Below are 24,392 nucleotides of genomic sequence, written 5' to 3' on the forward strand. Positions count from 1 at the left end.
CTCTATAGACACAGCCTAAATGTTTACAGGAGATCTGTACTGTGGTCAGGAAATTTGTCTTTAAAATAGTGCTTGTAATTTTACATAATACAGATCTATGACACGTACGTAACAGCACCCCCCAAGGTGATCCACAAACTCCTCTGATACAACGTAAGAACAGGGGCAAGATGCTGTTAATGTTGTACTATACGCGAGACACTTCCCAAAGGGTAACGTGTAGCATGTCACCCCTGGACTCCTGTAGCAGGAGGGCAAGACCACACTCCACCACAAGGAAATTCTGATGGGCCCACTGTGCTGGGCAACAACGGAGCTTGCACCTGGTGTGGCCTGGTCGTCTTGCTGGAGCTTGGCTTGTTTTGCAAGGTATTTACAGGCCCTAGGTCACCTCTTCAAAATGCTCGTTGAGGTAGAGCTGGAGGGAAACTGTTCTTTGTTTATTTGTTTCAACAGAGTTGAAAAATGCTGAGTTAGAAAAATAGCCTGTTCCTAGGTGGCTGAGAATCAGCTGAGCCACGTCCTCCATCCACGAGGTTTTTTTTTTACTCTCCTTGGCTCAGACACATCTCCTACTGAGGCCAGACTGAACGGTGGATATGGCATCAGTGGGACCTGAGTGGGGGCCGCCCCTTTTCCTCAAGTGTCTCTCACGAGAACACTCCACTGGCTATGGCTGTGTGAGAGGATCTATAATAAGCAATGACGTTGAGGAGCCTTTGGTCAAAACCAAACCTATAACGTGCTTTGGACAGAACCACGCCAGTGAAACACACACAGACGAGAACCCTCGTCCAGCCATCACTTGAAAGCTGGTTAGGCACAATAAGGTGCTGTCCGTACACCACAGACTCAGCCCTGGCCCCAAGTGCAGCCACCACATGGGTTTGACCCCCACTCTCCCACCCAGCCCACCACCTCCAACTTACTTTCCAAAGGAGGGGTTGCTGCACAGTGGTTCTGCTGAGGAGGCGGCGGGATTCAAATTCTTTGTGCACCCCCTGGAGGTAACTGAGGTTGCAGCCTGTCCCTGGGCTCAAGGGGAAACATTGTCATTGCCAGGCAAGGACAAAATCTGGCTCTCGTGGTGGAGGGAGGGTTTTGAGAAGTCTGGTTCATGTTTCTGGAAACTCCTGGGACCATCCCGGCTTTTACTCTTCACTAGAAGCTCAGAAGCACCTGATGAAGCTGGGTCCATTCTCCACTGCCACAGGGGTCAGAACAGGGAGTCAGGGGTCCCTCCTCTGCTCAGGGTCTGCTCAGAGAGGTCTGGGTCGAAGAGGTGACCAGTGGACGGGCCTGAGCCCAACCAAACCCACTGACACAAACTCCAATTAACCTCCAGATTCATCCACCAGGGTCACAAGATCAACCCAAACAACCCCCTGAGAGGAGCCATTGTCCTCTGCTTTCATTTACCCCACAGCAAACCCCTGTGCTGCTTCTCCTGCGTCTCTGGGGGCTCATCCTGCAGGACACATGGAGCTGGCAGGATTTCTCTGCTAGCAGCCAAGGGCGGGGCTGGGACACCCCCTCCCCTGAGCCCTCAGGAGTTTGCTTCCATGGAAGCCCAGGGAGCCCCAGGAGAGTCAGAGAAGGGAGCAGCTCCTTGTCCTGGGAGGGGTTTTCTGTTTCTCCTCCACATCAACTCACCGTGCTAAACCCCCGCAGAGAGCAGTACGGGAACGAAGAGTTGAGAGCTTGTGTGTGCAGCGTTGGAAGAAAAACAAGAGGTTCCATGTGACAAGGTGTGATGGGAAAATGGTGATTTGAAAAGGGAAAAGTGATGTTTGTGTGGCCGGATCAGAGATCCCCAAGGATTATTTTCAGATTAAAAAAAATGAAAGAAAAAGCAATTTGCAATGCAAAGGAAGCTCTTCTTGCTTCTGTACCTTGCTACAAGCTAGACCAGGGTCAGCAACCTTTTCGAGGTGGAATGTCAAAATCTGACTTATTCACCTCTATGGATGGGTCCAAGTGCCTTTGATAATTGTAAAGTCAATAAAAGTCCTACTTACAGCAGCTTCATTAATAAAGAAATTAAGACGCAGATCTTATCTTTCAGTAAAAAGTAAAACAATAGTCTGGTAGCACTTTAAAGACTAAGAAAACATATAGATCATATCATGAGCTTTTGTGGGCACAGCCCACTTCTTCAGATGACCGGTCGATCTGTGGCCTTGCTTTGCCTTGCCGACTTTTCTGATCTTGGGCTCGTGGTTTGATACTTTACACAGCACACAAGCCTCTGAGTGTTCAGTCATTAACCGGCTCCGGGATGGACATATGTGAAAATATCTGTTCACAAAGTAATGTCATCATCCCGTTTGGGGTAGTTTTGACCTTTTCCTGGCAAAAGGATCTTGCTTGCAACAGGAGAGTCCACAAAACGCGTCCAAACCTTCCCATGGCTTCACCAACGAACATTGCTGGGAAGCGGAAGGTCCTTGTGTGCATTGTCCATCTCCTCAAGCAGGACTTGGAACTGCCAATGCATCCAGGCAGATGGAGCAATAAGAAAATTCACCATCTTCACCCCGTAGCCATCCCATTTTTAAGCTCAGCATCAGAAATCTCATCACAATGATGTTCTTGGTGAATAATACAATGAAAATGTTCCGTTGGGTGGCCAATGGGCTCCTCAATGATCCTTAGAAATCCCTTCTGTTCTCCCACCATAGTAGGGCACCATCAGGTGTCAGAAAATATTTTTGTGATGTCATTTCCTCTTTCCTCAACACGTTTGACAAACGTCTTTGCTGAATTGTCCCCTGTTGCGGTGCCAGGCATGGGCTTTAGACAGCACTGCTCTTCTCAAACTTTTCTAAGGCCCAGTGTCTCACAAGAACTGCTAACTGTGGTACATTGTTTATGTCCACGCACTCACCAAGCACAATACTGATACTGCTGCATCTTTTAATGCCACCGTCTGCTGTTTGTTAATATTTCCTGCCATTTCACCCATGCCACTCGCCCCAACCTGGCAGACAAAGGCAAGTCTTTTATTCTGGAGACAATTGTGTCTCTATTGGGCAAGCCAATGAACAAGCATCTGAACAGCCGGAAAAAAAAGTCTCTTTTATATAATTTCCGTCTGTAAATGGCTCTCCATGTTTTGCAACACAAAGTGCAATTTTGTAACTTCCCTCTGTGGCTTGATTTTTACTGACAAAGAAGTTAGTGAAGACGCTGCTTTGCTTTTCATACCTTGCAATGGGCCATTTGATTGACTCAGCCTTGTCTGCTTCATCCTTGACGTGTTTCTCATGCTCTGTCTGAAAATGTTCATGTGCTGAAAACAGTTGGAATTGGCTTCCTCTGGACAAGGGGAGGGGAAAGGTGCAAGGTAGAAAACAGAGACAAGGCAGCAGAAAAGAACATCCAGGAATGTCAGGGAGAGGCAGAGGTGGCAAAGTGGCAGCAGCATTTTCCACCATAACACTTCTGGAAAGGGGCAGCCCCAGAAGGCAGCTGGACTTTCTTTTCTCCTCCCACTTTGCACTGCCTTGTGTATGTTTGGCGGCGCTGTGGGTGGGTTCCAAGCACAGCTCCCTGTTGTGCAAAGACTTGGAGCTCCTGGTGGTCAGCCATGTTCCTCTTCCCTTGTTTTAGACCCGTTTGGCCACATTCACGGCCTATTCAGCAGAAGGCTGCCCTGGAATTCAGGGAGCAGCTAAAGTGATTTTGGTGGGATTTGACTCCATAACCTTTGAATGTTTGACCCACACTGAGCATCCCAGCTGAGGCATCTAGCACACTTTCTGTTGTGCCACAGAGTCCCACATGTTGTATTGGTCAGCATCTCCTCCCTCTGCTTTGTAGCAAGGCGATTGCTGGGGTAGAAGAAAGGGAAGAGCTGGGCCAGAGCCTGCTTGGCTGGGAACTGACCCCAGCCTGACTGCTTGGATAGCAGGTGGGGGTAGAATTGAAGAACAGAAAATCCCTTTTGTTCTCCTAGGCTACATCTCCAGTGCAACGGTCTTTTAAGATACCTGGAGTATTCCGAAATAGCCATCCTGCATCTTCACAGGAGGTCCATTATTTCACGGTCGCTATTCTGACATCCCTGTAAACCTCGTTCTGTGAGGAGTAAGGGATGTTTTGGAATAGTGCCAGATTTTGCAATAAGCTATTTTGAAATAAGATCTGTAGTGCAGTGTAGACACACCCCTAGAATCAATCTGCCTGCTCTTTAGTTCAGCTATAGCTCAGTGAGAGAAAGAGACTTTTCCTGCGTAAGACCCTGGTGAAAGCTAAGAGTACGTCCATGCGGCAAGCTTATTTTGGAATAAACTATTCCAGAAGATATCTTCCAGAATGCACTTATTTCAAAATAGAGCATCCACACTACAGGGAAACCTCAAAATTAGCCCCGGGCTTCCCTAACGTGGACATGCTATCTCGAATTAGAGTCCCAGGAGGCAGTGGGGAGGAATAAGTGAAAATGACCCTGGGGAGAAGTTATTTTGACATAGCAGCAATGGACTGTCCACACATCCCCTCCCTTCTGAAATAGCTTTTTCTGAAGGGAGTTATTCCTCATGGAATGAGTGTTGCCAACATCAGAAAAAGGCCTCCATTATTTCAATTTTCTTTCAAAGTGACAGAATTGCTGTGTGGACTCAAGTAGGGTGTGTCTAGACTGGCAAGATTTTGTGCAAAAGTGGTCGCTTTTGCACAAAAACTTGCCAGCTGTCTACACTGGCCACTTGAATTTGCGCAAGAGCACTGACTTTGTAATGTACAAAATCAGTGCTTCTTGCACAAATACTTTGACACTCCCGCTTGGGAAAAAGCCCTCTTGCACAAGTGTTCTTGTGCAAGAGGGCCAGTGTAGACAGGGAAGGAATTTTTTGCGTAAGAAAGCCCAATGGCGAAAATGGCCGCTGGAGCTTTCTTGCGCAAAATCGCATCTATACTGGCCATGGATGCTTTTGCACAAAAGCATCCATGCCAATCTAGATGCTCTTTTGCGGTAATACTTTTAACAATACTTTTGTTGCAAGGGAAAGTAAAGTGCCTAAAGTGTCCTTCTGCTATGTATATTGGACAAACTTCTCAGACACTTTGCCAAAGAATTAATGGCCACAAATCAGACATCAGACATTTTCACTAGGAAAAAACTGTTTCCTTTCATTTTAACCAACCTACGCATAGTCTTAACGATCTTACTACATGTATCTTACTTCAAAGAGACTTTAACACCAGACTACAAAGAGAAATCTCTGAACTGTCATTCATGCTTAAATTTGACACTTTACGAATGGGCCTTAAAAAGATGCTAATTCCCTTACCCATTACAAAGATAGCTTCCACAATTATCACCCAGAGTATCATTATCTCATAGATACTATCCCCCTCCCCCCTTGCCCCGCTTCTGTTCTAAATCTGATTCGTCAGTGTTTGCTTTTTTTCCCATTGTATTCCTTTGGGATATATGGTCATGCCAATTCTCTTCCAGAATTTGATCTGAGGAAGTGGGTCTGGCCCACGAAAGCGCATCACCTAATAAACCATCTTGTTAGTCTTTAAACTGCTGCATAGTCCTGTCTTTTGTTAGGACAGGAGAGACAGCACCACACGCCCTTGTGATTTCTTGGGGGTGTCAGTGCCCAGAGAACCTGTGAGTACAACCTCTACAGCTCCTGCAGCCATGGAGAGTGACTCTCTCCTCCCTTGGGATGGGCAATGGAAACACATGGAGCAGCTGGAGAAAACTCCCAGAAAGTAGCCCCATGTCTAAGCTGGTCAAGGCACCTGCCAGGTACGGTGGTGGTGAGAGAGGCAGCCCCCTGGGGGGTGAAGGGTCCTCTGGCCCCATAGCTCCTGGTAGGGAGAAGTGGAGGGACCCCGATCCTATATTTCCTGTTGGGCAGGGGTGGAGGGACCCCAAGCCCTATAGATCCTGCCAGGAAGTACCCTGACCCCTTATCTCCTGATAGAGTTTTAGTTTTTCCCTGGCGGGACACTCCAGACATGAAGGATGCCAACGCACTGGCCCAGCCTGGGCTGGCAGTGATGGTTTTTACACATGCAGGGAAATGCCCCGGCTTCTCCCCCTCACAGAGCTGTTACCTCAGTTTGTGTGTTTATTGGTTGTGTGGAGGGGAAATGGTGAAGTAGTGTGTTATGAATCCTGATTAAACCAGACTAAGGCAGTTGATTCGAACCATCTATCTTAGTTCGAACCAAGGAAGTTTGCCAGTTGGAAGTTTCCCGCCTTTCCAAATTGTACATGGTACTAGTGCTCTGCACCCCATTCTAATTCTTTGCACTCGGTACCAAATGTTGTGCACACGGCCCGAATTGCTGTGCACTCGGCTCAAAATAGCTGCACACAGTTCAGAATGTTATGCACCCCACCCGCAAAAGAGTGCACTCAGCACCTTTGGAATCTTCCCACCGGAGAGTGCTTAAATACCCCAGTTCAGTAGCAGTTTGGGTTCCCTTTTTCTTGTTGGGTTCCTGATTGCGTTTGGTTCTGTAGAATGTCTCTCTGTGGTAGCGTGAATGGTAGAATGAGTGTGAGAGTGTGAGCATAGTCAGTGTAGTGTTTGTGTGAGTGTGGTGGGTTCTATTTTTGGGTTTTTTATGCCTGTGGAAAATTCCTGGGTGAAAACCATTTGGATCCCATTGGATTATTACCGGAGAGCGGAAGGCCTTCGACTTATAGTCCATATCCCATCCATCATCAAACCAGAGGGTCTCATCCTGAAGTGACATCGAGGGATCCCCTCACTGTTCCTCTGCCACGGCTTGCAACTAGCCAATGCATAAAGGTCGTGAGTGCCTCAGCTGTTCTAGGCCATGTGAATGTAATGTACAGTCCTATTGTTTAGGGGTCTTTACTATCTACTTTGTCTTCGGGGATAGGGAGGATTATAGAGTTATTGTTACATGCTGTTGTATATCTTAACTTTATAATATATGGTTTGGCCCTCAACTGAGACTCGAAGTTTTATTTGGAAAACCACGTGCCAATGATAGATACGGCCACGAGTAATCGGCCTCAGGCGATCCCTTCTTCTGGGACTTGGGATATTTACCATCTTCACTACAAGTCAGGGCGCGTCCAATTAGGGTTTTAAATTAATCATTACTGCATCCCAGGGTAACAGCAGGAGCTGTGCTCACAAATGGCCCTTTCAGAAAGGCGCCTCTTCTCTGACAGGACCACTAGCAACTCACTGTGATGTGGGCTCACTAGTCCAGATGCTTTGAGGTTTGGTCAAGGTGGCTGGTGGCTGGCATGGCACACTGAAACCCAGGGCAAAGAGGCAGCTGGAATCTCTTGCTGCCAGCACCTTGCCTCCAGCTTCTTCCCTGTCGGCAGCAGCCGCAGCCCCTTTTGGCCACTGTGAAGAGAGGCAGGAATGGGGCCAAGTAGCGAGTCAGGCTGAGGGGGGCAGGCAAAGCTCGTCTTGCCTTGCAGGGCCACTGGCAACAGATTCTCTCTTGTGCGCTGCTGAGGAGAAAAACACCCTGAGCAGGACCATAAAGACCAATTTAAAAGAGCATTTAGGGGGGGCACGAGTCAGAGCCTGGCAGCTTCTGGGATACAGAAGAGGCCTCCCGTGGACACCCATGGAACTGCTGGTTCAGGAAAAAGGCTGATTGGGGAGGGGTATTGGGAAGAAGGAAACCACAAGCCTGGAGCAAGTTCAGATGCTGCTGTGACTGGCACTGGCAAGGCAGGGCTCTGACTGCAATTGCTGGGACAGGAGAGCCAGCACCACATGCCATTGTGATTCCCTGGGGGTGTCCGTGCTCAGAGACCCTGAGGGTGCAACCTCTGCATCTCCTGCAGCCATGGAGAGAAGGTGCTTCTCACTTGTGGTTTCCTTCTTCCCAACACTCCTCCCCAATCAACCTTTTTCTGAACCAGCAGTTCCATGGGTGGCCAGGGGAGGCCTCTCCTGTGTCCCAGAAGGACCTGGGAAAATGTGAGCAAAGGCTGCACTAAGGCACCCCTGGTCCTTGAACCCAGGATCTCCTATTTACAAGGCAGGTGCTTTAGCCAGCTGAGCCATGGTGCACACAACACCTTTGCCTCCCAAAGTGTCTGTGGCTGAGATGCACAAAGGAAGATACAAGATCCCTGGGGTGGTCTTTGCTGGATGAACGTGCCTCAGGAAAGACACTGGAAGCGCAACAGACACACAAAAGGGGACGAGGGACAGTTACACGGCAGGTGGCGCAGCTCAGCCAGGGACCTTATCCACTCACAGAGCTTCCCAGCTTCTCCACCCCCCAAACCCCAGCAGGCAAACTGCCCCATGGGCCTCGCCCGCACCATGCTCAGGGCCTGGGGATTTTCTGTCACTTTGCCAGACCAAATAACTAAGCCTCCTCTGCCCCCGCTCTGGAGTCTCTGCCTCCCATGGGCCTTCTCATCCTCAGGCTCCACTTTGCCTGAAGACAGACCCTGCTCTGCTACAGCCACAGCCACCTTCTTCTGTCTGTATCTCACTCTTGGGCCTTCCAGAGCAAAATGTGCGCCTGTATTCTAACTTTGGTTTCCTGGACTTTTAGCATTCAGAACTGAACCTAACACCAGAATTTGCTAATGAGGGGTGTGAACAGCTTCTGTAGAGAGGGAAACAGCCACCATGGAGCAAATTTGCCAACTGTCTCAGAGAGAGGAAGTTCTTTGCCAGTGAGAGAAGACTAACCCTAGGTGGGACTTGAACCCACAACCCTGGCTTAGGAGGCCAGTGCCTTGTCCATTAGGCCACTGGGGCACACAAAAAAACCTTCCCAGAGACAGAAATTCACTCTTCTAAATGGCCCATTTTCAACTTTTAGCTCCTGATGAAGCCTCTTTGAAGAAGCCAGATACACAGGAAGGGCTGATCACACCCCTCTGAAAATCAGCTTTCTATGGGTATCTGTAGCTGGCTCCAAATCAGAGATCTTGAGGTCTCGTCTCCCTCCTGAAACCAGGGAACTGTCTCCCACCACTGCAGCCTCCTGAGACTCTATGGCCGTGTCAGTACAGCAGGGGGAGCAACACTCACAGGCTCCAATGTGTCCCCCTGAGCAGCCTCTGATGTTCCCTGCTTGAGCCCCAGAACCAGCCCTGAGTCAGTGGGGGGAGGGGGAGCAGCTCACACATGCCAAGGGGTTGGCCAGGGGCAGGACATGAGCCCTGGGAGGCAGCAGTGACATCATAAGGGCCTTGTGCAGCACCTCAGCTCATTGGTTGGGAGGCAGTGACCTCACAGAGGGTCCATGGCAGCAGCCAGGTGGGACAGGCTACAGGGCTGGGGCATCTCAGAGACCCCCATGGCCTGGCTGCCTGGAGTCTCCTTTGTGAGGTTTCCCCTTGAGGGCAGAAGGGATTGAGGGTCCCATCTGGGAGTGTCTCTGTGGAGATTTCCCCTTTCCCCAGGCTGCAGTGGGAGGGGCTGGGGCAGGCAGGGTTTCAGAAGGAGCTGGCACTGAACCTCTGGGAGAGGCTAGAGAGAGGGCTGCAAACACATTGGCTATGTCTACATTGGCATCCCTTTCCGGAAAAGCGATGTTAATGAGACAAGTCGGAATTGCAAATCCATGGGGGATTTAAATCTCCCCCGCGGCATTTACATGGCTGACGCTTTTTTCCAGCTTGGGGATAAGCCGGAGAAAAGTGCCAGTCTAGACGCGATTCTCCGGAAAATAAGCCCTTTTCCGGAGGATTTCTTATTCCTACTTTCCTACTGCCTCCTTGTGGATGAGTTATTGCGCAAGAAGGCTTATTCCTCGTGGGGAGAGGAATAACTCTTGCGCAAGAAGCCCTGTTGTCTGATGCTATACTATAAATCTACTTGCGCAAAAACGTGCCTGCAGTGTAGACACTCTGCAAGATTTTGGGCAAGAACAGCTGCTCTTGCACAAAAAGCCTGCAGTACAGGCAGTCCCCAACTTACGTGGATCCGACTTACGTCGGATCCCTAGATACGAACGGGGTGAGGCAACTCCCGCACATGCGCAGCAGCATTCCCGGGGCTCGCTCACCTGGGTCCTAGGATCCTCCTCCTCCTCGGGCCGGCTCCAACTGGGGTCCTGGAGAGCTGCCGGGCAGAGGAAAAGTGCCTCCCCACGCCCGCTGCCCCCTCCCCTGAGCAACAGGCTGCCGAACAGACAAAAGCAGCCTCTCTGCCCCTCCTCCCCTCTATACATGCCAGCTCCCGGAGCGCAGCAGCGTCCCTGGGGCTCGCTCACCTGGGTCCTAGAATCCACCTTCTCCTCCTCTTCGGCCGGCTCCAACTGGCCTCTGCCTGCAGCAGCTGGCCACAGGGACAGGGATCCCGCAGAGCTGCCGGGCAGAGGAAAAGTGCCTCCCCACGCCCGCTGCCCCCCCCCCCCCCGCGGCCTCGCATCCTGCACGCCTCCCCTCTCCCCCCCTGCCAGCAACAGGCTGCCCCCTCCCCTGAGCAACAGGCTGCCGAACAGCAGACAAAAGCAGCCTCTCCGCCCCTCCTCCCCCTATACATGCTGGGCTCCCTGGGCAAACAAAGACTCCACCAAAACAAACAAAGTGCTGGCCTCATTGTGTTAGCAAAAAAAGGACCCTCCTCCTAGAACCCTGGGTGGTGTGTGGAAATAAAGCTATTAGCTCAAAGCATGGTGCAGAGCTGTTTGGTATTTGATGAGTTACTCCTTTAGTCCTGAGTTTGTCACAGGGACAGAAATAGATGTGAAATCTTCTGAACAGGGGAACAGACAGCAAAACAAACATTAGAGGGGAGTTAACCTTTCCCTATGCTATCCAAAACTAAAAAAAATGTTTGGCTAGAGTTTCCCCTACAATATGTACCAGTTCCGACTTACATACAAATTCAACTTAAGAACAAACCTACAGTCCCTATCTTATACGTAACCCGGGGACTGCCTGTATAGACGTAGCCCTGGAATATAGACATAGTCTGAGAGAGACAAGGAAAGGAAGTGGCCAGAGCCTCCCCGCAGCAGGCTGGCCTTCAACAGGCTGGGTGTATCTACAGAGCACCCTCACCTCAAAGTAAGCTGTGCAGTGTGAGCGGGCTAACCGAGACCCCAGGGGAAGGTCTGTGGGGAGTTTCCAAGGCAACAACAACAACAACAACGTTTCATATTGTACAGTCATCTGTCTCTGAAGGGATGCGAAATGCAGGGCTCAGGTGCAGGGAGCCAGGCCACATTCTCCTGCCTCAGTCTCAGTCCTGGCAGAAGCCTGGCTAAAGAGAGAAGAGGCCAATGCAAACAGCCCCATGGCAGCAAGGGAGTCAGTACATGTGTGGGTGGGCAGGGAGCTGGGGGCAGAGCTGGACTCTAACTCACTAGGGGTGTGTCCCATAGCTCAGAATAAGCGATACAATTGTGTAGCTTATTTCGAGTCAATTTTGAAATAGCTTATTTTGTAATTTGGCGCTGGCTGCACAGCACTTAGTTCCAAATAAATTGCTGTTCTGAAACATCCCTCACTCCTTGCGCCATGATGTTTGCAGGGATGTCGGAATAGCGAGCCCGTTATGGCTTGAAATAAGGGGCTTGCTCTTAAGACGTGTCCGTGTGATATGAGCTCCACATCCTAAACCTCCGAGCTAGCCGGCCCACGGGTCTCAGGCCCACAAGTAGCCCTTTCAGAAAGGAGCCTTGGGCAGCTCTGGAACAAGGTAGGTGAGGCAGTCACATCTCTCATGGGTAGGAGAGCTAGCTCAGCTGATAGAGCACTTACTTAGCATGCAAAATGCAGTGGGATCAATGCCCACGTTCTCCAGGTGCAGTTCAGTTCTTGTCTCTTATTTTCTCTGGCGGGGGCTCGGTAGCCCCCTCCCTCTTTCAACCTGCTCTCCTAAAAGAGACAAACCTGCCTCCCCTTTCTTTTCCCCCAGCAATTTACATGCTACAAAGCAGAGTGGAGATATCAAGTTTAGAAGTTCATCAGGCTCTGTGGTGCAATAGAAAGCATGTTGGACTTCTAAGCTGCAGGGAGGTGGTGTATGCCTACCTAGATATTCAAAAGTTGTTGAGCTTTTGTCCTGCCCCCCTCAGCTTGGCCTCCCTCCTCTGCCCCATTCCTGCCTCACTTCCTCCTTGGGCAAGTCACACAATGGAAGCAGCAGGAGCAGCCAGCCCCAAACGCCAGCTTCCGAGGGCAGGGGAGGTTGAGACACAAGTGTCCATCAGGTGCCTGGACTGACCCATCTGGCATCCCCAGGCTGGCACCAAGGGGCATTCTCAGCTGATGTCACCCCCTCTGTCGCATAGGAGTTGGGCTTATCCCAGGCACCGAGAGGAGCAGAAATAAGAGAAGACCCAGTGTTTCTGCCTGGCTTTGAACCAGGGACCTGTTGCATGTTAGACAAACATAAAAACCACTACACCACAGAAACACACGGCTGAGTATGGAACTTGTCTGACTGTTCTGTTCCCAGCTCTTTCTAACACCCTGCTCTGCGGGAGAGGGGAATGCACCTTGTGAACACTCCACCTCTTGTTCTTAGGGAAGCCACTAACCCAAGCTGCCAGCTCCTCATTTCCTCACCAGCCCCTTGAGATTTGTAGCTCAAAGCTGGAGCTGCTGTGGAAGGAGGTGAAGCTACAGAAGCTGACGGGACAATCAGCAGGCGGCGAGTTATTTTTTCTCCTCCCTGGGCTGATGTGGCTAGAACTGAGGAGAAGAAAATCCTCTTCCCTTCTCCTCAGAAGATGGAAATTGCAGTTGATTCTGTCTCTGGTTCTCCTAAAGCTGGACCCTACGACTAGACTTTTTCGTTCTAAAACCCTGGTGAAAACTGAGTGAATTGCTTGTAGGCTGAGAATGTGAATTAAAGAAGAGAATCACCCAGCATAGGGCTTGAACCCATGACCCCGAGTTTAAGAGTCACATGTGCTACCAACTGAGCTAGCCAGGCTGCATGCAAAAAGTTTCCTAATATCCCATCACAGCATAACAGGAGCCAAGTGTTTTCCACTGCCTGGCTCAAAGCTTTTTCTTGCCCCTAATGTGGGGTTCTGGTCTGTGGGGAGGTTCGAGCTCAAACCTCACTCTCATCACACCCACTTCTTTCCCCAAAAGGAACAGCCCCATTTCCATCTCTCCAGGGACAGGAGAAGGGCTCTGGCCTGTTCTCTGCAAAATGCTCAGCCTGTTTCATTTTCTGCAGGAACAAGTGGGATCCATGCGCCCTGTTCCCCAGTGACAAGTGAGTGTCCTCTTCCCCCTTTCCACAGATACAGCAGGCCAGGGGGCTATGAGCCTCCAGAGGCCCCTTCCTACTTGGCCTCCCACAAAGCTGGGTGAAAAGCTCCTAGATCCCAGCTCTCCTGGGCCAAGCCATGGCATAGGTAGCAGGATTCACTCCCATCTTCTCCTGCCTACGCCCTACAGCTGGGGCAGAACAGACATATTGGCCAGGCACCACTGGGGGCTGCCTTCCTCACCTCCCCCATACCCAGCAGCTTCTTAGCCAGCTCAGTCATGGGGCTGCTCTCTGGGACTTTTCTCCCAGTTCCTCCACCTGTTGCCATTGCCCATCCCAAAGCAGGGGGGACAAGAGTCACGATGGCGAAAATGGCAATCGGGGTTTGCTTGCACAAAACCGCGTCTAGATTGGCATGGATGCTTTGCCGCAAAAGGTGCGTCTATGACAATCTAGACACTCTTTTCTACAATGGAAAAACTTTTCTGTTAAAAGCATTTGTGGAAAATCATGCCAGTCTAGACGTAGCCAGTGTCTTCTCTTATTGCAGTTTCCCCTGATGCCCACAAAGCAGTTCCAGGGCCTGCCAGCTGGTGCAGAGATGAGCAGCATGTGTTCTGGCTTTCAGGAGCATTTGGGAGACAGCTAAACAGGTTAGGCTGAGATTGGAGGAGGCAGGGCTGGGGCTGAGACTTCTCAGTGATGCCTTTCCTGAGACCAGGTCGTTGCAGCCACACAGTCCAGGGTCCACCCTGAAAGTGCCACTGCTGTAGCTGTGCACCTTTGGGGCAGTGTGGCTGTGGCCTTTCCTGGAAGGAGACACAAAGACACATCATGTTCTGTCTCATGCCCAGGCCCCAGCCACCCCATTCCCCTTGCTTTCTTCCCACCCAGCACCCCCAGCTTCCTTTGACACCCTCCCTTGTTCCTGCTCCCCCACCCTGCTCTTTTATCCACGTTCCTTCTGCACCCTTTCTCCTGGCCACACACGGCTCCTTGTTACTTCTCAACCCAGGCCCTGCAAGGAGCTACCAGGCAGGAACCAGCCCTTGGAGCTCAGCTTGCACTGGATCTGGTAGTTTCCAACCACATCTCACCTGGGAAGAGGTGACTTGTTCTCCTTCCTTCTTACCTTACGTCTCCGCTCCCTTCAAAGGTCTCCGCTGCCTCGGGACCCACCTCCTCAGGGCGCTGCCCCTCTGCCACTGGGCTGGGAGTGGGAGACTCCACAGTCTCTGCACTTGGGCTGAGAAGTCTTACGGGGACTCATCTGTTGATGGGTTCATCAGCCCAATGGCCAGCCGGATGCATTCCGTAGCGCTGCCCAAGAGGGAGCTTTACAAGTACCCAGTGTCCATTGGTATTTTCTGGGGCTCTGTGTAGGGGATTGGGCTTGGCCATCTTTTCCATGGGAAATGCCTCTTCTTTGGAACAGCAGCTCCCAGGAATTCATGGGACTTCTTCTTCTCAGCTTGGGAAAGGGACGACTCAGGGGCGATGGGACAGAGTTTTATGTAATAATGACAGTGGTACAGAAAGCAAATAAGAATTTTTTTCTCCTACTCAAGATCCCGGGTGACAGAATGAAATTGGTAAGTAACCAAGTTAAAAAGGAAGCATATTTGCACCCAGTGGAATTCCTTGCTGGAGGATGTTATGACGGTGAAATCTACAAGAAGGTCTAAAAAATAACTGGATAATTTAATGCAGGAAAGGTCAATCAATGGCATTTAACCAGGATGGACAGGGCAGGTGTCCCAAGCTGGTGTATTCTAGAAGCTAGGAATGGACAACAGGAAGGATCACTTAACAATTGTCTGTTCTGAGGTTTCCTACTGGGCAATGAAATCGGCTGCTGTCATGGGACAGGATCCCGGGCTAGATGGACAGCTGGCATGGCCCAGTCTGGCTGCTTTGATGTTCTGTTTGGTTTCTGTTCTTGTCCCCTGGGAAATGGAAAATGGACCCCTGTCCTGAAGGGGAAAGAAAATGGCCTGTGAAAGGCTAATGTAGGTAAAGAAAAAGGCATCTTTATGTGTCCCTGATGGTCTAGTGGTTAGGATTCAGCACTTTCGCTGCTGAGGCCTGGGTTTAATCCCCAGTCAGGGAAACCAGCATCAATTTTCACATGATAGTTGTTTACTCATTCATCTCATCTCATTGTTACAGCAGCTGTGGCCCAAGGGGTTCACTCAGGGCCCCTTTCCCGCCAAGACAGCACCTGCCATTTTCACAAGCCCTTCAGAAGGGCCAGAGCTGGTGACTCAAACGGTCCCTCCCCTCTCCCATGTGGGCAGCCCTGCAGGAAGCTCTGTGGCGCACACAGCACTAGCCCAGCACAGTGTCAGGTCCGCACAAGATCTATTGGTTTGCTTTTGTTGTTGGAGGAGACAACCCAGAACTGGCTCCAGCCCTCACTCAGTAACCTGGGGAAATGACCCACCAGGCCTGGGCCCCTCGGAGAGGCAACGATTCCCCACTGGACAGGGCAGAGCCTCCCTCTGACACAGTCATGGAGCCTTCTCCCCCTGGGCCTGCCTCCCCCTTCACTCAGCTCTCACTGCTTGGTGCTGCCAGGGAGGGGCCTCACTGCTGGAGCCGCCTGGGCAGGTTCCTGCCACAAAGACAGGTCCCAGAGCAGGATGGATGCTCAGACCGACACTGAGTGTTGCTCAGCGCTGGGGTGAGACAGGGAAGGACAAAAAGGTCTAACGGCACCTGCAGCCTTTCAGAACAGCCCCCGGCCCCACCCCAAGTACCAGCCCTTCCGTCTGCCCTCGCTGGGCTCCACTGGGCACTGCCTGGACTCAGGCCTCCCCAGTGCCAGCCAAAGGGCTCTGGAGAAGACAGGGCAGCTCCATGGGCAGAGTCCTGAGACCCTGGCTGGGCAGGGCTCATTAAGCAGCTGGGGAGGGCTGGGATGCTGCACAGCTTAGGGCTTTCATGGGCAATCACTTTTGATGGGGAACTGCTCCCAGGGCTGCACTTTTCCATGCTATTAATGGAGGAGGTGGGGGTCTGGGATGGAGGCTGGTGCAGACAGGAGCTTGGGGCAGAAGACTGGGGTGCAGGAACAGTTGCAGGGGGTGGGGTTGTGACCTGGGGCAGAGGGTTGGGGTGCAGGATCTGGGAGGGGTGTGGATTCAGGGGGGCAGAAGGTTTGGTTTATGTGGGGTACCATATAAGGATTGAGGGAAAGGAGGGCCTGGGGTGCGAGAGACAGGCTCTGGCTGGGAGAGTTACCTGGCTCACTCACGGCCAGCAGTTCAGCACATTTCTCAGGCAGCCTGGCCTGCCCCTGCACAGGCTCCCAACCTCCTTTATCCAATAAGCTGAGGGGCTGCAAAAGGCCCTTGTGATGTCACTGCCACACCCACCCCTGCCCTCCAGGGCTAATGTCCTGCCCCAGGCAGCCCCTTTGCATGGCTGAGCTGTTCCCAGGGGTGAAAGTGACACATTTCTTACAGGGACTGTTCTATTGGGCACCACTCCTTGTGCTGGGGGAGGCTCAAGGCAGAAACCAGGGGGGTTTCAGTGAAGCTACATGTGAATGGATCCATCTAGCAACCACTGCCAGCCACACGGACAGGGGGAGGTTTTTGTGCAAGCACAACATGCAGTGGAGACGTACTGGGAGAGAAGAAGCAGGCCCAAAGGGGGCAGTGCATCAGGTGCCAAAGTAGCTCAATGGGGAGTGCATTAGACTGAAGATTTAAAGGTCCCTTGTTCAATCCCAAGCTTTGGTAAAAGCCTTTGTTCTTGAGGCTTATCCCTTCTTTGGCTCTTCTGTGAAGAGCCCAGCAGTGCCTCCTGGAAGGGCCTTCTCTGCCCTGCCAGCAAGTCCTGCCCCTCCTCTGCCAGGGAAGGGAAAAGGAGCTCTCCTTAGAGCAGCATCAAGCCAGCCCCCTAAGAACACCTGCCCTTGTTCTGCCAGCTGAGCTATTGAAGCTCCTCTCTCCCTGCTGCTTTGTCCATCCTGGCAGGAACAGAATCTGGGACTCACCCAATCAGGCCGGTGCCCAGTAACCCCAGACAGACGTGCACATCCGCACGCTGGCAGCAGCTGTTGTGGGACTCTGCAAATCCATCACTAGCCCTAATTCCCCACATGCCAGGCAGCCCAAGGGAGGGCTCTGGGGTCTCAAGCAAACAGAGTCTCAGGTAGGTGGTGGAGGGGGGAGGCTCTCAGCAAACTGCACTCTCAGGGCACAGGGGGAGTTTGGGGTCTTGTTGCTGGGCCATGGGGTGAAGCAGCAAACCAGCCCCCTCCTGTGGGGCCTGTGAGTGTTGTAGAATCTGGGCCCTTCCACTTGGCAACAGCAAACAAAAGATCTGGGGGCCACACAGAGACATTAACTGTTGTCGCACTCACAGGTCGTGCCCATGCTGGGCCCCGGCAGCCCCCCAGCCAAAGGTCTGGGGGCCACACAGAGACCCTGCTGGGCTGAGCAGGAAGTGGCTGGGACTTCACTTTGTCTTTGCCTGTGGGCTTGGCTGTCTGCAGCCTGGGAACCTCCTGGCTCCTCAGACCACTGGTCTAGATGGAGCTTTACAGAAGTTGGAATAATGGAATTGCTGTGTAGACGCTCCCATTGTTATTGCAGTATAACAGCCGTTATAGATGCAGCCTAAGAGAAACCTTAAGCAAGCACATCTACGACGGCAGGGGAGACATCAAAATCAGTTCACTTCTCTCAACAGAAGGTGCCAGGAGTGGGATTTTAACCCACACTTCCATTTAGAAACCAGCACACCCCACTAGGGGAAAGACAGTAGCTTGAGTCTGGTGTTTCAGACCACTCAGCTATCCTGACACACATGCTGGTGTCTTCAACTGAAGTTTTCTTATATGTGTGAGTAGCTTAGGGTGGACAAAGGGGACCCTCTTTTTTACCATCTAACAGCTGCTCTACAGCACAGCTGGGTTTATCCACAGTCACCCTCACTCACCGGTGTGAGGTGTTTTGAAGGGAGCTTCTTGCATGAGTAATATGCAAATGAGGCTAAATGTGGAATATTGCCGAGCCTCATTTGCATAGCCACCATATTTGCGGAAGAAGCTCTTGCACCAGAAGGAGCTGTCTACACTGCCCTTTCTAGCACAACGAAAACCCTCTTGCGCAATGCTGTTACGCCGATTATTTTCAGGCCATCACAAGGGCCTTTTGCAGCCCCTCAGCTTATTGGACTAAACGAGGTTGGGAGGTGGTGACCTCATAGCGAGTCCATGACAGTGTCCAGGTGGGAAAGGCAGCAGGGCAGGGGCCCACTCAGAAATGCCCCCGACTTTGCTACAGGGAATCTCCTTGCAATCTGTCCTTGAGGCCAGAGAGAGAATGAGGGTCCCAAGCACGAGTGTGAGGAGGAGCCTTGTTGGAGCCTTCTCCTTTCCCAGGATTGACTGACCTGGAAGACAGATGTCCCTGTGGAGAAGGGCAGTCACCAAGAGGTTTGGTGCTTGCATAGCAGAGGAATTAGCTCAAGTGGTAAAGCATTTGCTTAGCATGTGAGAGGCAGTAGGATTGATACATATGTTCTCCAATGGTGTGTGGTCCCTATTTTTTTCACAAGCAGAGACATCTAGAGGGCAAAGAGCCTCCAGTGGCCCCTCTCTCTTCCTATTCACTCATCTCAAAAGTCAGCCACGGCTTAGTTCCTAATCTGTAAACCTCACTGCATGAGGGATAACGCCTCTTCTGAAATATCTATTTTGCAATAGCCATAGTGTGGATGCTCCACTATTGCTATTTCAAAATATCTCCTGCCCAGGGCCATTCAAAGTCATTACTCCCCAGTGCCTCCTGGGGCTCTAAGTCGAGGTAGAGCAGCCACTGGCGGCTTCTTGTGCAACAACTCTTTTGCAGAATAGTTCTTGTGCAAAAGGTCTTGCACAAGAAAGCGTTCACACTGCCATGTGCTTTTGTGCAAGAGATGTGCTCTTCCGCAAGAGCATCCACGGCAGTGGACACTCTCTTGCGCAAGAAAGCACTGATGGTCATTTCAGATAGGGGCTTCTTGCACAAGAAATTAATGTTGCCTGCCAATACTGCCCTCTTGTGGAAGAGCTCTTGCACAAGAGGGTTTATTCCTCATGGGGAGAGGAATAATTATTCCGGAAGAAGACCTGTTTTCTGATGCTATACTGTAAATTTACTTGCACAAGAACATGCATGCAGTATAGACACTCTGCAAGTTTTTGTGCAAAATGCCTGCAGCGTAGACGTAACCCCAGAGATGGATTGCAGCAAAAATCTCCACCTGAGTGAAGGCATGGCCTAATGGTGCAATTAGTTAGATATCCACACTAACAGACCCACTGCTGGTAACTCACAGAGGCCCTTGTTGCCCTAGGAAGGGGTGTGGCCAAAACACAGGCCTCACTGTGATCAGGATTTGAACCTGTGCAGGGAAAGACTATTGGATTACAAGTCTAACACCTTATCCACTAGGCCATCACAGCTGTGTATAATGGGGGACTAGGGAAACTGGTAAATAATTCCAGTGCACAGTCCTAGTCACCTGCCATAGAATTCACACAGCAAACCATTTCAACAGCTGTGCAGAGGAGTTCTGGCTGTTCTCGTCTTAGGATGCCTTGGAGGTGAGTTCTGCTTCAAGGTCTTCTCTCCTCCTCCTTGGTCTTCCTTTCCCTTTTCCTTCCTCTTCTCTTCTCCCCTTTTCCTTCTTCTTGCTGGGCTCCTTCTTGGACCCCAGTTTATATAGAGAAACTCAATACTGCTTAGTTCTTCCTTAATCCATTATTTTAGTATAATTTCACTAACCAAACATAACATACTGTAACAGAATTACCTAACCAATCATACCCCACCGCCTTAGTTGATTTACACCTAGCAAAATCAATTATACAGCAGACAGAAACAGATCCAAACCAGACTATCACACAGACAAACAATAGGAAAGTGAGGACAAGAATCATAGAATGCCCATTGCACAACCACAACTATTGGTAAGCAGTCTTTTGCCAGACAAAATGCTGGTAATTACGTTTTCTCTACTCACCTTGAGATCTGTTTCCTGCCTGGTGACAGTGGGTGCCACTAGGATAAGACACTCTCTTCTCCCCCCCCCCCCCAGCCTTGTGTAACACTATTTAAATGTCATATAGCTGGAATATGAGCATGTGACTCCAGGCTTTACAACTAATTGCTGCTGCTCTTCCATCTGGCTGCAGAAGAAGGCTTCAGTTTAGACCTAGGCTACGTCTACACTGGCCCCTTTTTCAAAAGGGGCATGCTAATTTTAAACTTCGGAATAGGGAAATCCACGGGGGATTTAAATATCCCCTGCGGGATTTAAATAAACATGGCTGCCACTTTTTTCCGGCTTGGGGAAAAGCCAGAAAAAAGCATCTAGACTGGCCCGATCCTCCAGAATAAAGCCCTATTCAAAGTAGGAATAAGAGATCCTCCGGAAGAGGGCTTTATTCCGGAGGATCGGGCCAGTCTAGACACTTTTTTCCGGCTTTTCCCCAAGCCGGAAAAAACCGGCGGACATCTTTATTTAAATCCCGTGGGGGATATTTAAATCTCCCGCGGATTTCCCTATTCCGAAGTTTAAAATTAGCATGCCCTTTTCGAAAAAGGGGCCAGTGTAGACGTAGCCCTACTGAATACCTACAGGCCTTCCAATAGGGTTACAGAAAAACCACAGTGCTACATAGGACCTTTCCAGGCCAAAGATAGCAGGATCCACAAGCACAGACAAATGGAGGTAAATACAACTACAAAGGGACTCAAACCCTTAATTTTTCAATTTGCAGTCAGACACTTTATCCTTTAGGCCACACACTCTTGTACAGGTTAGTATTGGACTTCTTGAAATGTGTAAGTAGGGAGTAGTCTCCCTAGTCCATCAGGTTTTATTATTTTCCTTGTTTGGGGGTTTAGAAATCACGTCTGAGCTGGTGAATTATTCTTATTTTGTGTAACTAAGGATTGCAGCCCAGGGATTTTTCCTGAATCTATGTTACTTCATAGCTATCTACCACCTAGGCTATCTCCATACTGCACCTCTCTTCTGCAAAAGTTCATACAAATGAAGTACTGATTAGCATATTGCCATGCTCATTTGCATAATTAATTGGGGTCTGTTTTTGCACAAGAGGCTTTTGCGCAAAGAGGAGCTGTGGTTCTTCCTGCCTCCTGTTTCCCCTGGCTCCAGCCTGGCCTTGGGCCTCTTTCCTGTCAACCCCATGGGGCCAGAGGAAATGCAGGGGGCCATTTCAGAGTCTGGTTGGGGGCTGTGACCTGTCCATGCCGTGATGGGGGAGGGGAGAGTGTCACACGGCTTCTACTAGAGCTGGTATTGAAATAAAAGGAAAAAATAAACAAGCAGCTGGGATGAGGCAACTGGAGGGAGCCAGGAGAGCAGAGGCAGCCTGAGAGCTGAGAGCCCCAGGTGCCCACCAAAAACATCAGCTGTTTGTCCCATGCTGCAAGGGGCAGCACTCAGGGCTCTTAACTTTGCAACCTGAGTTTAACTGTCAGTGGAATTTTCCTAGGCTGGTTGTTGCAAAACCCTCCTGCTTTAGATTTCTTGTCCTCAGGCTGGTGAGAAGAGATTTTTGTGCCTTCTTCTGGGTGTCTGGCGCCCACTGGCGTTTGGTCTGTCATCCTGCTGGCTCAGATGTGTTAGGGCCCTGTAACCTACCAGCCTGGCTAGAGATGCAGGGGGCTGAGTTTGTGTTTCTTGCTGCTTCCCCTGATGCCCTCAGGTCTGGTCCCAGCAGCTGCCAGACTCTGCCTATTGCCCCCAGGCCTCTGCTAACCCATCCATTGGGTGTGAAGCTATTGCCTTGGGATCTGTCCGGGAGAGCGAGCAGCACAAGTGAGAGGCTGGCCCAAGATTCACTCAATCCATTTTTTTTTTTTTTTTTTTTTGTGGATCTGCCCCTCCTGCACCCCTAGAGACATTGAAACAAAAAAAGACCCAGGAGAAGAACCCAGCTAATTTTCTTTTGCTGTGACATGAATGGATCTAGCTCAGGGGTCCTTCTGCATGTGAAGCACCCTTGTGCTCCTGGGTTCTTCTGCCTCTCACCTGCGATGCCATCCACCTGGGGGAGCACTTGCCCTGACACTTGTAGATGGGCCAACATGGACAAACCAGTGGCACTCAGGCACCCTTCAATAGCTCAGCTGGTAGAGTGGCAGACTGTAGTGTGTACTTAGCAAGTTATCCTTAGGTTGCACAGCAATTAACAAAAAGATTGTGGGTATGAGCTACCAATCGCATATCTTGGGCTGCATAGGCCTTGAGACCCCTCCCAGACTGATGGGGAATGGTTGCACTTTGGAATTCAAAGGTGTTGTCTGGGACCATAAATTAGAACGGTTTTAGAGACACTTTTCTTCTTTCAGAAGAGGCTTTTCTGACATTTGGCCCATCTACATGGGCCCAAATGTGCGGAAAACCTTCTCTTTGGGAAGAGCCCTTATTCCTCCTAATACAATGAGGAATACAGGCCTTCAGAAAGAACACACCTACTGTTTTGGAAACTGATCTTAAAAAGTTGACCCATTCCATGGACACGGCAGAGTTTTTCCCAGATATAAAAGGTATCCTGGAAAAGATCGATAATTGGTATATAGCCAAGAAGGGAATTTGTCTTTTGTGGGGGTAACTAGCCACAAAAAGCACCATGGCTTAGCTGGCTAAAGTGCCTGCCTTATAAACAGGAAATCCTGGGTTCAAATCCCAGTGGTGCCTTGTTGCAGCCTTTGTCATGTTTTCCTGAATCCTTCTAGAATACAGAAGAGGCCTCCCCTGGTCACCCATGGAACTGCTGATTGGGGAGGGTTGGAAAGAAGGAAACCACAAGCCTGGAGCAGGTGCAGAGGCTGCTGTGACTGGCATTGGCAAGGCAGGGATCTTGCTGCAATTGCTGGGACAGCAGAGCCAGCGCCACACACACTTGTGATTCACTGGGGGTGCCAGTGCCCAGAGATCCTGCCAGGGATGCAAATGTAGACACATGAAATTGTAAATGAAACTGGGATTTAAATATCCTGCACTTCATTTGCATATTCACACACCAGTGCTATTTGAAAATACTTTATTTTGAAAATATAGTATTAAATATGAAATAAGCGTATCTCAACAGCGTTTTGTATTTCAAAATAAAGTATTTTGAACTACAAAATGCTGTTGGGATATGCTTATATCAGGAGACAACCCTTCCTCAGAAATAACCCATAAACCGCATTTTATAAGGATTAAGGGTGATTTTGAAGAAAGGGTTTTCTTTCGAAATAACTGCGTCTAGACAGCGCCTGTTCTTTTAAAATAGCATATTTTGAAATAGTGGCCAGACGTGATTATGCAAATCCCCACTTCATTTGCAATTTCACTCAGCTGAATTTGCATTTGTCTCTCAAAAGAGGAATGACGAGTAGACAAACCCTCACACAGGGGAGATGCAGAGATCAGAATTTCCCACCTCCCTCAGCTTGTTTGGCTCCTTTGCCCCATTTCCTGCCTCCCTCCCTGAGCTGACCCAGTGGCTGAAAGGGACAGCAGCTGCTGATTGGTCGGGGGTGGAGGGAGAAGATGGGCAAGACGACCCTGGAAGCAAGACGGACCAAGGTCCAACTCTTTCTGTGCCACTTGGCCTTAGATCCTAGCCACCCAGCATTCACTCTGATGAGGCCATTATCTGTGAAGGGGGAATTTTCACTGATAGTCTCCTCTGAGCTGGAATCTCAGCTGCCACAGGGTTCACTGGAAGGGGACAGCCCAGTAGGGACTGAAAACCACTGCTCTGGGTGATGTCTGAATTCACAACCTCAGCATGTCTCCTATGTGCACTGCCTTATAAGTACTGTGCATTGATCCACTGCGCCACTGGAGCAGATGTTTGAGAGTTTTCTCCAAAATCCTTACATTGAAAAAGTTAGCACAAAGTAGAACTGAGCAAGAGAGGCAAGAAGATCAATATTCAAGGATTTACACAAACCAACACTTCCCCCGTAGGAGCCATTGAGATTTGAACTCAGCTTGTAGGATTCAAACTCCTGAACCCTGCCCCTTACACTAGGGGACCAACACAACACTCTGTGCTTGAGGTTCTCAGCTGGTAGCTGGTACCCTACTGTCCTTGCTTTTTCCATTCAGCTGCTTCACCTCTCCAGACCCTGCCCCATTTGAACCAGGGATCTTTAGATCTTCAGTGTAATGTTTTCCCCACTGAGCTACTTTGGCTGTTGG

The 24,392-nt window shown here is 50.3% G+C and overlaps 3 non-coding genes across 3 annotated transcripts; 2 read left to right on the plus strand and 1 right to left on the minus strand.

Moving 5' to 3' along the window:
• Positions 1-8,669: 8,669 nt before the first annotated feature.
• On the minus strand, positions 8,670-8,741 carry TRNAR-CCU (transfer RNA arginine (anticodon CCU)). The gene has a single exon. It is a non-coding gene; the product is annotated as a tRNA-Arg (tRNA).
• A 6,463-nt stretch (positions 8,742-15,204) lies between these two features.
• Positions 15,205-15,276, plus strand: TRNAE-UUC (transfer RNA glutamic acid (anticodon UUC)). Its single transcript has one exon. It is a non-coding gene; the product is annotated as a tRNA-Glu (tRNA).
• Positions 15,277-22,821: 7,545 nt separating this feature from the next.
• Positions 22,822-22,895, plus strand: TRNAI-UAU (transfer RNA isoleucine (anticodon UAU)). Its single transcript has one exon. It is a non-coding gene; the product is annotated as a tRNA-Ile (tRNA).
• The last annotated feature ends 1,497 nt before the right edge of the window (positions 22,896-24,392 follow it).

Source organism: Pelodiscus sinensis, chromosome 19 (assembly GCF_052426305.1).
Source record: "Pelodiscus sinensis isolate ZL-2025 chromosome 19, ASM5242630v1, whole genome shotgun sequence".
NCBI classification, from domain to species: Eukaryota; Metazoa; Chordata; order Testudines; family Trionychidae; genus Pelodiscus; species Pelodiscus sinensis.